The following is a 10,685-nucleotide window of genomic DNA, read 5'->3' on the forward strand; positions in this document are numbered from 1 at the left end:
CTAGACTCTAGGTTGGTGCATCAAAGGAAAACTCTATGGGCTCAGTGACTGGCGTAAATGTCCTTCCTGGAACTTGATCTCAAATCATCTAATGCTCCTCCTCTGATAAAGTGATGGATGATGTAGGTCGCGGTGAATCTTGGTATTCCAATGTTCAGGTACCTAGTGACTTCCTTCAAGTGTCTCCCAAAAGGTGTGTCTTCATCCGGTTGTGCAAACTTGTTCCTTATATCCGCCATCCTATAGAGTAGAAAATGGAGAGGATGAGTAGAGAAGAGTGACCTATGGCTCATCTTAGTGGTCGTGTCCTACAATCAGTGTGTCTCTGATACCATCTTGTAGCGATCCGACCTCAGGCGGTCAAATCTCTATGTATAAGTGTCATCCCTGGATCGGTAATGCTGACACACACTGTACTTGAAGGATTTATAACAGAGCTGCAATCACACACTTATTACATCGAATGTCTCAAAAGAGAACTTATTACAATAAATACGGCTTAAGGCCATCTAAATAAGATAACAGCGAAAGACTTGGACGATAAAGTGAGCCCATCAACTCCAACGGCATAGCTGAGTGCACGACAACGACCTAGCGCACCTTACACTTCGTCTGAAAAGTCTGCAACATGATATGTTGCAGCCTGAAACGGGTCAGCACATGGAATATGATGGCAAAGTAACACAGTAGAGTAATGAACAGAATAAATGCTATCACTACATGCATATATGGCTGGTGGAGGCTCTCTGGTTATAATGTTCTGCGAAAAGCCAATTTTTCCCTACAACAAAGGAATATATTTTATTTAACTATCATGGTAGTTGATAAACATTGAGAATGGTAAATCCCCATCTCAATCCCAATTAAAAAGTAATTAACAACCCAACAGATTATTTAAGAGTGATGAGATCAACATGATAATTCAAGAACCAGATACTCAAAATTGTCCATAACCGGGGACACGGCTAACCATGATTACTTTGTACACTCTGCAGAGGTTTGCGCACTGTTCCCCACAAGACTCGATCTCCTCAGGTGGATTTCTCGCACTAGATGGTGTTTGAGAAACGGATGACCGAGACACAGTCTTTCAGAAACACTAACTCTTTACTCTGGGTGGACAGTTACACCTACTTTCCCCTACATCTGCTGGCCCACCACTGAAAGAGGTCATGCAGCATACTCAACTATGCTAGAGCCCATAATAGCTTGTGGCTCCACACGGAAGTTTCTAGCATGAATAATCTTATGATCCCTTTGAGCCTGGGTGGTGAACCAAAAAGGACAGGACTGGTATATCCCCAGGTGCCCACAATCAATCCACCTAGATGTGTGTTTAAGTAGCCACCTTAAGTTAACCAGTAATTAACAATATCACATCTGTCATGGATACACTCAAACCCAATCCACGTCTACGAGCATAGCATGGCAAATTAAGCATAACGTAGAAGTAACTCCCAAGGGTTTGATAATAAAAGGGCAATAGGTTCTACCTCATCATCTACTTCCCACACCCACAAGTTAAGAGATCCTACTCATGCAATGTTTGAGGATTGTAGATAATGCATAAAAACTGGGTATGAAGGAATATGATCAAAGTGTTACTTGCATTGCTGATGATCCGCAAAACCTAGAGACTCGTAGTAGCACGCTGTGCTCTCCGGGATTCTATCGCAAACAAACAATAACATACATAAGCACTCAGGCATAGATGCACGGGTAAAACTTCAAATAAGAAGATCCAAACTAAAAAATTCAACTGAAGAGCTTCGATATGCAAAACGAAACAACCAAAACGGAGCTACGGAACTGAAACTACGGTCAAAAGAACTTCGAAATCGAATCTACTTGAAACCAAATTTTAAATTGTCAAAAACCTTATTCAAGTTGATTAAATAGAAAGAGGGGCTCGAGATGAAGATTTTGGCATTGGTTTCACTGGATTTGGACAAACGGTTTGGAAACGACGAGGGTTTGAAGAACAGGGGCGAATTTGCGATAAAAGTAATCGCGGATAAGTCCCTGGCCGAAAATAAAATAAAAAAGAAAAGACTAACGAACAAACGTTCGCTGTCTGAAGCTGACCGGCGAAAACGTTCGTTAAAACGAAAGAACGGACGAACGTCCACTAAATAAAATAAGCCGACGAAAACTGATCGAAGAAATTAAACAAGAAAACTAAAAAACGGGGTTTGACCGAGAAAAATTGACCGGTCAAACGGGGTCAACGGCGGCGGCTCCGGTGAGATCAGCGGCGGCGGAGACGGCGGTCGACGGCGTCGGGCGGCTGCGGGGCGGCAGTGGGTGGCTGAAGGCGCGGCGCGGCGCGGCGGCGGTGATGCGGCGGCGCAGGCGAGGGCAGGCGGCGGCGGGGCGGCTTGGGGCTCTAGGGGGGCCCGGTTGCGCTTATAAAGGGGCGGGCGGCGGCGTGGCCCTGGGAGGGGGCCGGCCCGGGGAGGAGTCCGGCTCGGACTCCCCTTGGTGACCCTGCGCGGCACGGCGGTGGGGAAGGCGGCGACGCGAGGGAGTGGGCCGGCTGGGCTTCGGCCCAGTCGGTCCGGGAAAGTTTTTTTAACAATTCGGCCGATAAAAATCCTAATAAATAAAAAAAGTTCTAAAAATGCCAAAATAATTTTCACCGTCTAAATAAAATATTTAGAACAAGGTGAACATTTTCTTGGCCTAAAATGCATATTTTTCTAATTCAAATAAAATAGCAATAAAATCCAAATAAAATCATTTATTTGATTTTAATATTTTTCCTCCAATATTTCTTTTGTTTTGGAGAAGTCATATTATCTCCTCTCATATATTTTGTTATTGAAATATTTTCGAAGAGAAAATAATTAAAACCAAATGATCCTCTTTTCAATATTTGAGAAAATTCAAATATGAAAATAATAAAATCCCCAACTCTCTCCGTGGGTCCTTGAGTTGCTTAGGATTTTTAGGATCCAAACCAAAATGCAAATAAAATATGATATGCATATGATGACCTATGTATAACATTCCAAATTGAAAATTTGGGATCTTACAAAATTAAACCGGGGGCTAATGTCGGGGATATACCCCGCGGTATGACCCGGCCGGAATTATAACCCGGCTGGGATTTGGTAAACCGGTAGAGAGTTAAGACAGTTGGTTAAGGCAGACAGTTAGGACAGATGGTTAAGGTAGGTGGTAAACCGGCAGATGATAAACCAGATGGTAAACCGGCAGATGATAAACCTGATGGTAAACTGACAGGTGGTAAACTGGCAGATGATAAACAAGATGGTAAACCGGCGGACAGTCATAACCCAGCAGAGAGGGTCGCCTGGGGTTAATAATCCTGAGACGTTAAGAAGCCCAAGATGTTAAGAAGCCCATGAAGAGAAGTGAGAATAGTTTAACTCTTAATCCGACTAGGACTCTACATGTAACTCGCCCCTTCAACTTATATAAGGAGGGGCAGGGCGCCCCAAGAGGGGGGAGGAAATAATCTCTAAGGCTAGACACAACTAAAGGGGAGCCGGCTTATGCGGCGACTCCCTCGTGAGCATAATGAGACCTAGCCACAAATAACATATGGGGCTATTACTGGATGATGTTTCCCGGGGCCCGAAGCTGTCTAAATCCTTGTCTTGTGTGTTGATATGCCTCACGCCTCTCATCCCAATCAACCCCTCTCAAGCTACCACATAGATGCGTTGGCCTCATGACGAAGTCCTCGCACTAGGACATCTGCCGTGACAAATCCACGACAAATCCCTTTTGGGTAACGGCGCCAGAAATGGCGTGTTGACGGGAGAAAGTTGTAAATATTGATAGATCGAACGCCAAATATAATAAATTGCAGCAAGGTTTTTTTTGGGTTTTTGGTTTAATACATCTGAAAATAAAAGCAAATAAGAAGTAGATCGCAAAGGCAAATATATGAGAAATAAGACCCGAGGGCCTTAGGTTTCACTAGTGGCTTCTCTCCAGAAAAATAGCAAATAGTGGGTAAACAAATTACTGTTGGGCAATTGATAGAACCTCAAATAATTATGACAATATCCAGGCAATGATCATTACATAGGCATCACGTCCAAGATTAGTACACCAAATCCTGCCTGCATCTACTACTATTACTCCACACATCGACCGCTATCCATCATGCATCTAGTGTGTTAAGTTCATGGAAAAATGGAGTAATGCAATAAGAACGATGACATGATGTAGATGAGATCCGTTTATCTATGGCGGTAGATATAGGTCCCTTCTTTTTATCCTTAGTAGCAACGATACATACGTGTCGGTTCCCTTTTTGTCACTGGGATCAAGCACCGTAAGATCGAACCCACTACCGGGCACCTCTTCCCATTGCAAGATAAATAAAGAAATTTGGCAAAACAAAACCCAAATATTGGAGAAGAAATAGGAGGCTATAAGAGATCATGCATAAAAAAGATCAAAGAAACTCAAATACTTTCATGGATATAAAAAGATAGATCTGATCATAAACTAAAAGTTCATCGATCCCAACAAACACACCGCAAGAGTTACATCATATGGATCTCCAAGAGACCATTGTATTGAGAATCAAGAGAGAGAGAGATGAAGCCATCTAGCTACTAACTACGGACCCGAAGGTCTACAAAGAACAACTCACGCATCATCGGAGAGGCACCAATGGAAGTGGTGAACCCCTCTGTGATGGTGTCTAGATTGGATCTGGTGGTTCTAGACTCTGCGGCGGCTGGATGAATATTTCGTCGACTCCCCTAGGGTTCTGGGATTTTTGGGGTATTTATAGAGCAAAGAGGCGGTCCGGGGGGCACGCGAGGTGGGCACAATCCACCAGGGCGCGCCAGGGCCTCCTGGCGCGCCCTGGTGGGTTGTCCCCCCCCTCAGGATTCCCCCAGGAGCAACCAGGGCCCAATATCTTCCATCTAGTCCATAAAAAATCTCCTTAAAGTTTCGTGGCATTTGGACTCCGTTTGATATTGATTTTTTGCAATGTAAAAAACATGGAAAACAACAACTGGCACTTGGCACTATGTCAATAGGTTTGTACCAAAAATGATATAAAATGACTATAAAATGGTTATAAAATATCCAAGATTGATAATAAAACAACATGGAACTATAAAAAATTATAGATACGTTGGAGACATAGCAACACTCTTACCTTTCCGCAATTTGCTAGCCTCTACGGTACCGTGCATTTCCCTTTCTCACCTTGAGAGTCGGTGCAAACTTCGCCGGTGCATCCAAACCCCGTGATATGATACGCTCTATCACACATAAGCCTTATTATATCTTCCTCAAAACAGCCACCATACCTACCTATTATGGCCCTTCCATAGCCATTCCGAGATATATTGCCATGCAACTTCCACCGCTTCCGTTTTGATGACTTGTGCATTTATTGTCATATTGCTTTGTATGGTCGTAAGATAGTGATGACCCACAAGTATAGGGGATCTATTGTAGTCCTTTCGATAAGTAAGAGTGTCAAACCCAACGAGGAGCAGAAGGATATGAAAAGCGGTTTTCAGCAAGGTATTCTTTGCAAGCACTGAAATTATCGGTAACAGATAGTTGTGTGATAAGATAAGTCGTAACGGGTAACAAGTAAAAAAAGTAAAAAAGGTGCAGCAAGGTGGCCCAATCCTTTTTGTAGTAAAGGACAAGCCTGGACAAACTCTTGTATAAAGCAAAGCACTCCCGAGGACACATGGTAATTGCTGTCAAGCTAGTTTTCATCATGGTTATTTGATTCACGTTCATTACTTTGATAATTTGATATGTGGGTGGACCGGTGCTTGGGTGCTGCCCTTCCTTGGACAAGCCTGCAAGTTATGATTAACCCCTCTCGCAAGCATCCACAACTACGAAAGAAGAATTAAGATAAATCTAACCATAGCATGAAACATATGGATCCAAATCAGCCCCTTACGAAGCAACACATAAACTAGGGTTTAAGCTTCTATCAATCTAGCAACCCATGATCTACTGATTACTTCCCAATGCCTTCACCTAGGCCCAAATAATGATTACTTTGCACTGCCAGATATACACCACTAGAGGAGAGACGACATACATCTCATCAAAATATCGAACGAATACCAAATTCGCATGATTACTTATAACAAGACTTCTCCCATGTCCTCAGGAACAAATGTAACTACTCACAAACCATATTCATGTTCATAATCAAAGGAGTGTTAATTATCATTAAGGATCTGAACATATGATCTTCCACCAAATAAACCAACTAGCATCAACTACAAGGAGTAATCAACACTACTAGCAACCCACAGGTACCAATCTGAGGTTTTGAGACAAAGATCGGATACAAGAGATGAACTAGGGTTTGAGAGGAGATGGTGCTTGTGAATATGTTGATGGATATTGACCCCCACTCTATGAGAGGATCGTTGGTGATGACGATGGCTTTGATTTCCCCCTCCCCGAGGGAAGTTTCCCCGACAGAATAGCTCCGCCGGAGCCCTAGATTGGTTCTGCCCAGGTTCCGCCTCGCGACGGCGGCGCTTCGTCCCGAAAGCTTCCTTCTGATTTTTTCCCGGTCAAAACACACCATATAGCAGAAGATGGGTGTCGGGGGCCTTCCGGGGGCCCACAAGGATGAGGGCGCGCCCAGTGAGGGAGTCCTAGACTAAGGGGTCCTCGGGCGTCCGGCCTGTTATCTATTGGGCCAGACTGATGGGCTGTGAAGACATGAAGACCGAAGACTACACCCATGTCCGGATTGGCGGACTCTACTTGGCGTGGAGGGCAAGCTTGGCGACCGACTATGAAGATTGCCTCTTATGTAATCGACCTCATGTGACCCTAGATCTCTCCGGTGTCTATATAAACCGGAGAGCATAGTCCGGATAGGACATGTTCATTACCATATACTCATAGGCTAGACTTCTAGGGTTTAGCCATTACGATCTCGTGGTAGATCAACTCTTGTAACACTCATATCCATCAAGATCAATCAAGCAGGAAGTAGGGTATTACCTCCATAGAGAGGGCCCGAACCTGGGTAAACATTGTGTCCCCCGTCTCCTGTTACCATCGATCCTAGACGCACAGTTCGGGACCCCCTACCCGAGATCCGCCGGTTTTGACACCGACATTGGTTCTTTCATTGAGAGTTCCACTGTGCCGTCGACGAAAGGACTCGATGCCCCCTTCGATCGTTAGTAATGATGCCGTCCAGGCAGAAACGTTCCTCCCCGAACAAATCTTTGTGTTCGGCGGCTTCTTACTGCGGGCCAACTCGCTTGGCCGTCTAGAGCAAATAGATAGCTACGCCCCTGGCCACCAGGTTAAATTTGGAAGCCTAAACTACATCGCGGATATCCGTGGAGGCTTGATCTTCACTGGATTTGAGACCACGGTAGTTGCTTCCCCGTGCTCCGATGAACACGACTTAAATCTGTTATCGGACTACGTCCAGGAGATGGATCCTGTTGCTGCAACGGCCTCAGAACCAAAGCAGATCGTGCCCTCTGAGGCCACGAAGCCTACGGTGTTGGAGCCGCACACGGACTCGACATCCTGCAATGCTTGCGTCAATGGAACTTCGGACTCGTATCCGGCCATATGTTCCGGACCAGATGCGCCTGCGGACACTGAGCTGGATCAATTATTGATTTTCAAATTTAGCGTCATAGACATCTTCCAGCATTCGCCTTTGGGTGACATACTAAACTCCTTGAAGAAATTGTGCTTGGAGGAAGACTCACAGCCGAACTATGTTCGGTTCGAGCTAGAGGCGGATGTCGAGGAATTTTGCTTCCCACCCTCCACCCACTTCATAGCCACCGTCGATGATTTAACCGACGTGCTTGACTATGGCTCCGAAGACATCGACGATATGGATGACGATGCCAACAAGGAGAAAGGCCAAGACCCGCCATTTACTGGACACTGGACGGCCACCTCTTCGTATGACGTGTACATGGTTGATACACCCAAAGGATCTGGCGATGACAAAGAAAAGCCAGACGCGAATAAACCCTCTGAGACACAATCCAAGCGCCGACGCCCCAAACGCCATTCTAAGCCTTGTCGCTCAAAGGATGGCAACACTGGCACCGGAGAAAATAGCACTCCGGGCGATGCCGAAAACAATGAAGACCCTATCGGAGCTACGTCCGAACAGGAGGAAAACGACAACGAGCAGGATAACCCTGATGAACAGGCCATAGAAGATGACCCGGAGGACGATAGCTATCATCCACCCTCCAAGGAGGAGACAAGCCTCGGCAACGACGGTTTCATCATGCCCGAGGATCCTCTGGTGCAGGAGCGATTTAAGCTACAACTCATAGCCACTGCAAGGAGCCTGAAAAAGAAACAACAACAGCTTCAAGCTGAACAAGATCTGCTCGCCGACAGATGGACTGATGTCCTGACAGCTGAAGAATACGGCCTCAAGCGCCCAGCCAAGAGCTACCCAAAATGCAAACTGCTACCTCAGTTTGATGAGGAGGCACCAGATCCCACACGTCCCTTGCGCAATGCAGACTGGCCATCACATGGTTGGGATAGAGCGGCAGACCGACCACCCCGTGGTCGGGACACAATGGCAAACCAGGCCGAATAGCAGCCTGCCCCACCGCTTGGCAAAAATAGGGACAAACCATCTCAGGATCATACGTACGACCTTCGGCAGACCCTGGACAGTAAAGCAAGACATACAAGATCGATATACGGATCACGAGGACGTGCCTCGAGGCACGACGAAGGCTACATATTAGGACGTGACAAGCCTAACCACGCCCGGGCCGAATACCGCAGACAGACTCCATCAGAGCTATGCCGCGACGCAATCCGGTACAGAGGTGCTGCACACCCTCTCTGCTTCATAGATGAAGTACTGGATCACGAATTCCCCGAGGGATTCAGGCCCGTCAATATGGAATCATACGACGGCACAACCGATCCCGCAGTGTGGATCGAGGATTTCATCCTCCACATCCACATGGCTCGAGGAGATGATCTCCACGCCATTAAATACCTCTCACTCAAGCTCAAAGGGCCAGCTCGGCACTGGCTAAACAGCCTGCCTGAAAATTCTATCGGCAGTTGGGAGGACTTAGAACAAGCTTTCCTGGACAACTTCCAAGGAACTTATGTCCGTCTACCTGACGTTGATGACTTAAGCCACATAGTTCAACAACCTGGAGAATCAACCAGAAAATTCTAGACTAGGTTCCTAACCAAAAAGAACCAGATCGTTGACTGTCCGGATGCCGAGGCCTTAGCAGCCTTCAAACACAGCATCAGTGATGAATGGCTAGCACGCCACCTCGGCCAAGAAAAGCCGAAGTCCATGCCAGCCCTCACGGCACTCGTGACCCACTTTTGCACGGGAGAGGACAGTTGGCTGGCTCGTAGTAACAACACAGCCAGGGAGACAGGCCCCTTTGAGGCAAAAAATAGCACTGGCAAGCTCCGGCGCAATAGGCACAAACACCGAAGCAATGACAACAACACCGATGACACCACAGTCAACCCCAGATTCAGTGGCTCCAAGTCCGGCCAATGGAAGAAGCCCTACAAAAGAAACAATGAAGGACCTTCCAGCCTGGACCGCATACTTGACCATCCGTGCCAAATACATGGCACCCCGAACAAGCAAGACAATCACACCAACAGAGACTGTTGGGTTTTCAAGCAGGCCGACAAGTTAAATGCCGAAAATAAAGAAAAGGGATCACAAAGTGAGGACGAGGACGAAGAGCCCCGGCAGCCGAACACTGGGGGCAGAAGAACCCCCCCCCCCAAGTCAAAACGGTGAACATGATATACGCTACACACATCCCCAAAAGGGAGCACAAGCGAGCACTCAGGGATGTCTACGCGGTAGAGCCAGTCGCCCTAAAGTTCAATCCGTGGTCGTCATTCCCGATCACCTTTGATCGACGAGACCACCTAACTAGCATCCGCCATGGCGGTTCAGCCACACTAGTCCTAGACCCAATCATTAATGGGTTTCACCTAACATGAGTCCTGATGGACGGTGGTAGCAGCCTCAACCTAATCTATCAAGACACAGTGCGGAAGATGGGCATTGACCCCTCACGAATCAAACCAACGAAGACCACCTTTAAAGGAGTCATTCCAGGCATAGAGGCCCGCTGTACGGGCTCAATCACGCTGGAAGTGGTCTTCGGTTCTCCGGACAACTTCCGAAGCGAGGAGTTAATCTTCGACATCGTCCCCTTCCGCAGCGGCTACCACGCATTGCTCGGACGAACATCGTTTGCTAGATTCAACGCAGTGCCACACTACACTTATCTCAAGCTCAAGATGCCCGGCCCACGCGGCGTCATCACAGTCAATGGCAACACGGAACGCTCCCTCCGAACAGAGGAGCACACCACCGCTCTAGCAGCAGAGGTACAGAGCGGCCTTCTCAAGCAGCACCATAGTGCGGCTGCCGAGCCCCTAGACACCATCAAAATGTTCTGAACCATGCTGCAGCACGACAGCACGGCTCGTCAAGAGCTCGATTAGCAATTCGGCCTCCGTCCCAGTCCTGATGAAGTAGTGACATTTGTACCATGTGTACATACTTACGCACTCAAAATTCCATGGACATCGACGGAGGCACAAGCTAACCTGGGATCTACAGTTCGGCTAGACCCACCCCGGACACACTTTTTCCTTTCTGTTTCAGGTTCCTTTTCCCGCGAGCC

The sequence above is a fragment of the Triticum urartu genome, chromosome 6 (genome assembly GCF_003073215.2).
Source record: "Triticum urartu cultivar G1812 chromosome 6, Tu2.1, whole genome shotgun sequence".
Lineage (NCBI taxonomy): Eukaryota > Viridiplantae > Streptophyta > Magnoliopsida > Poales > Poaceae > Triticum > Triticum urartu.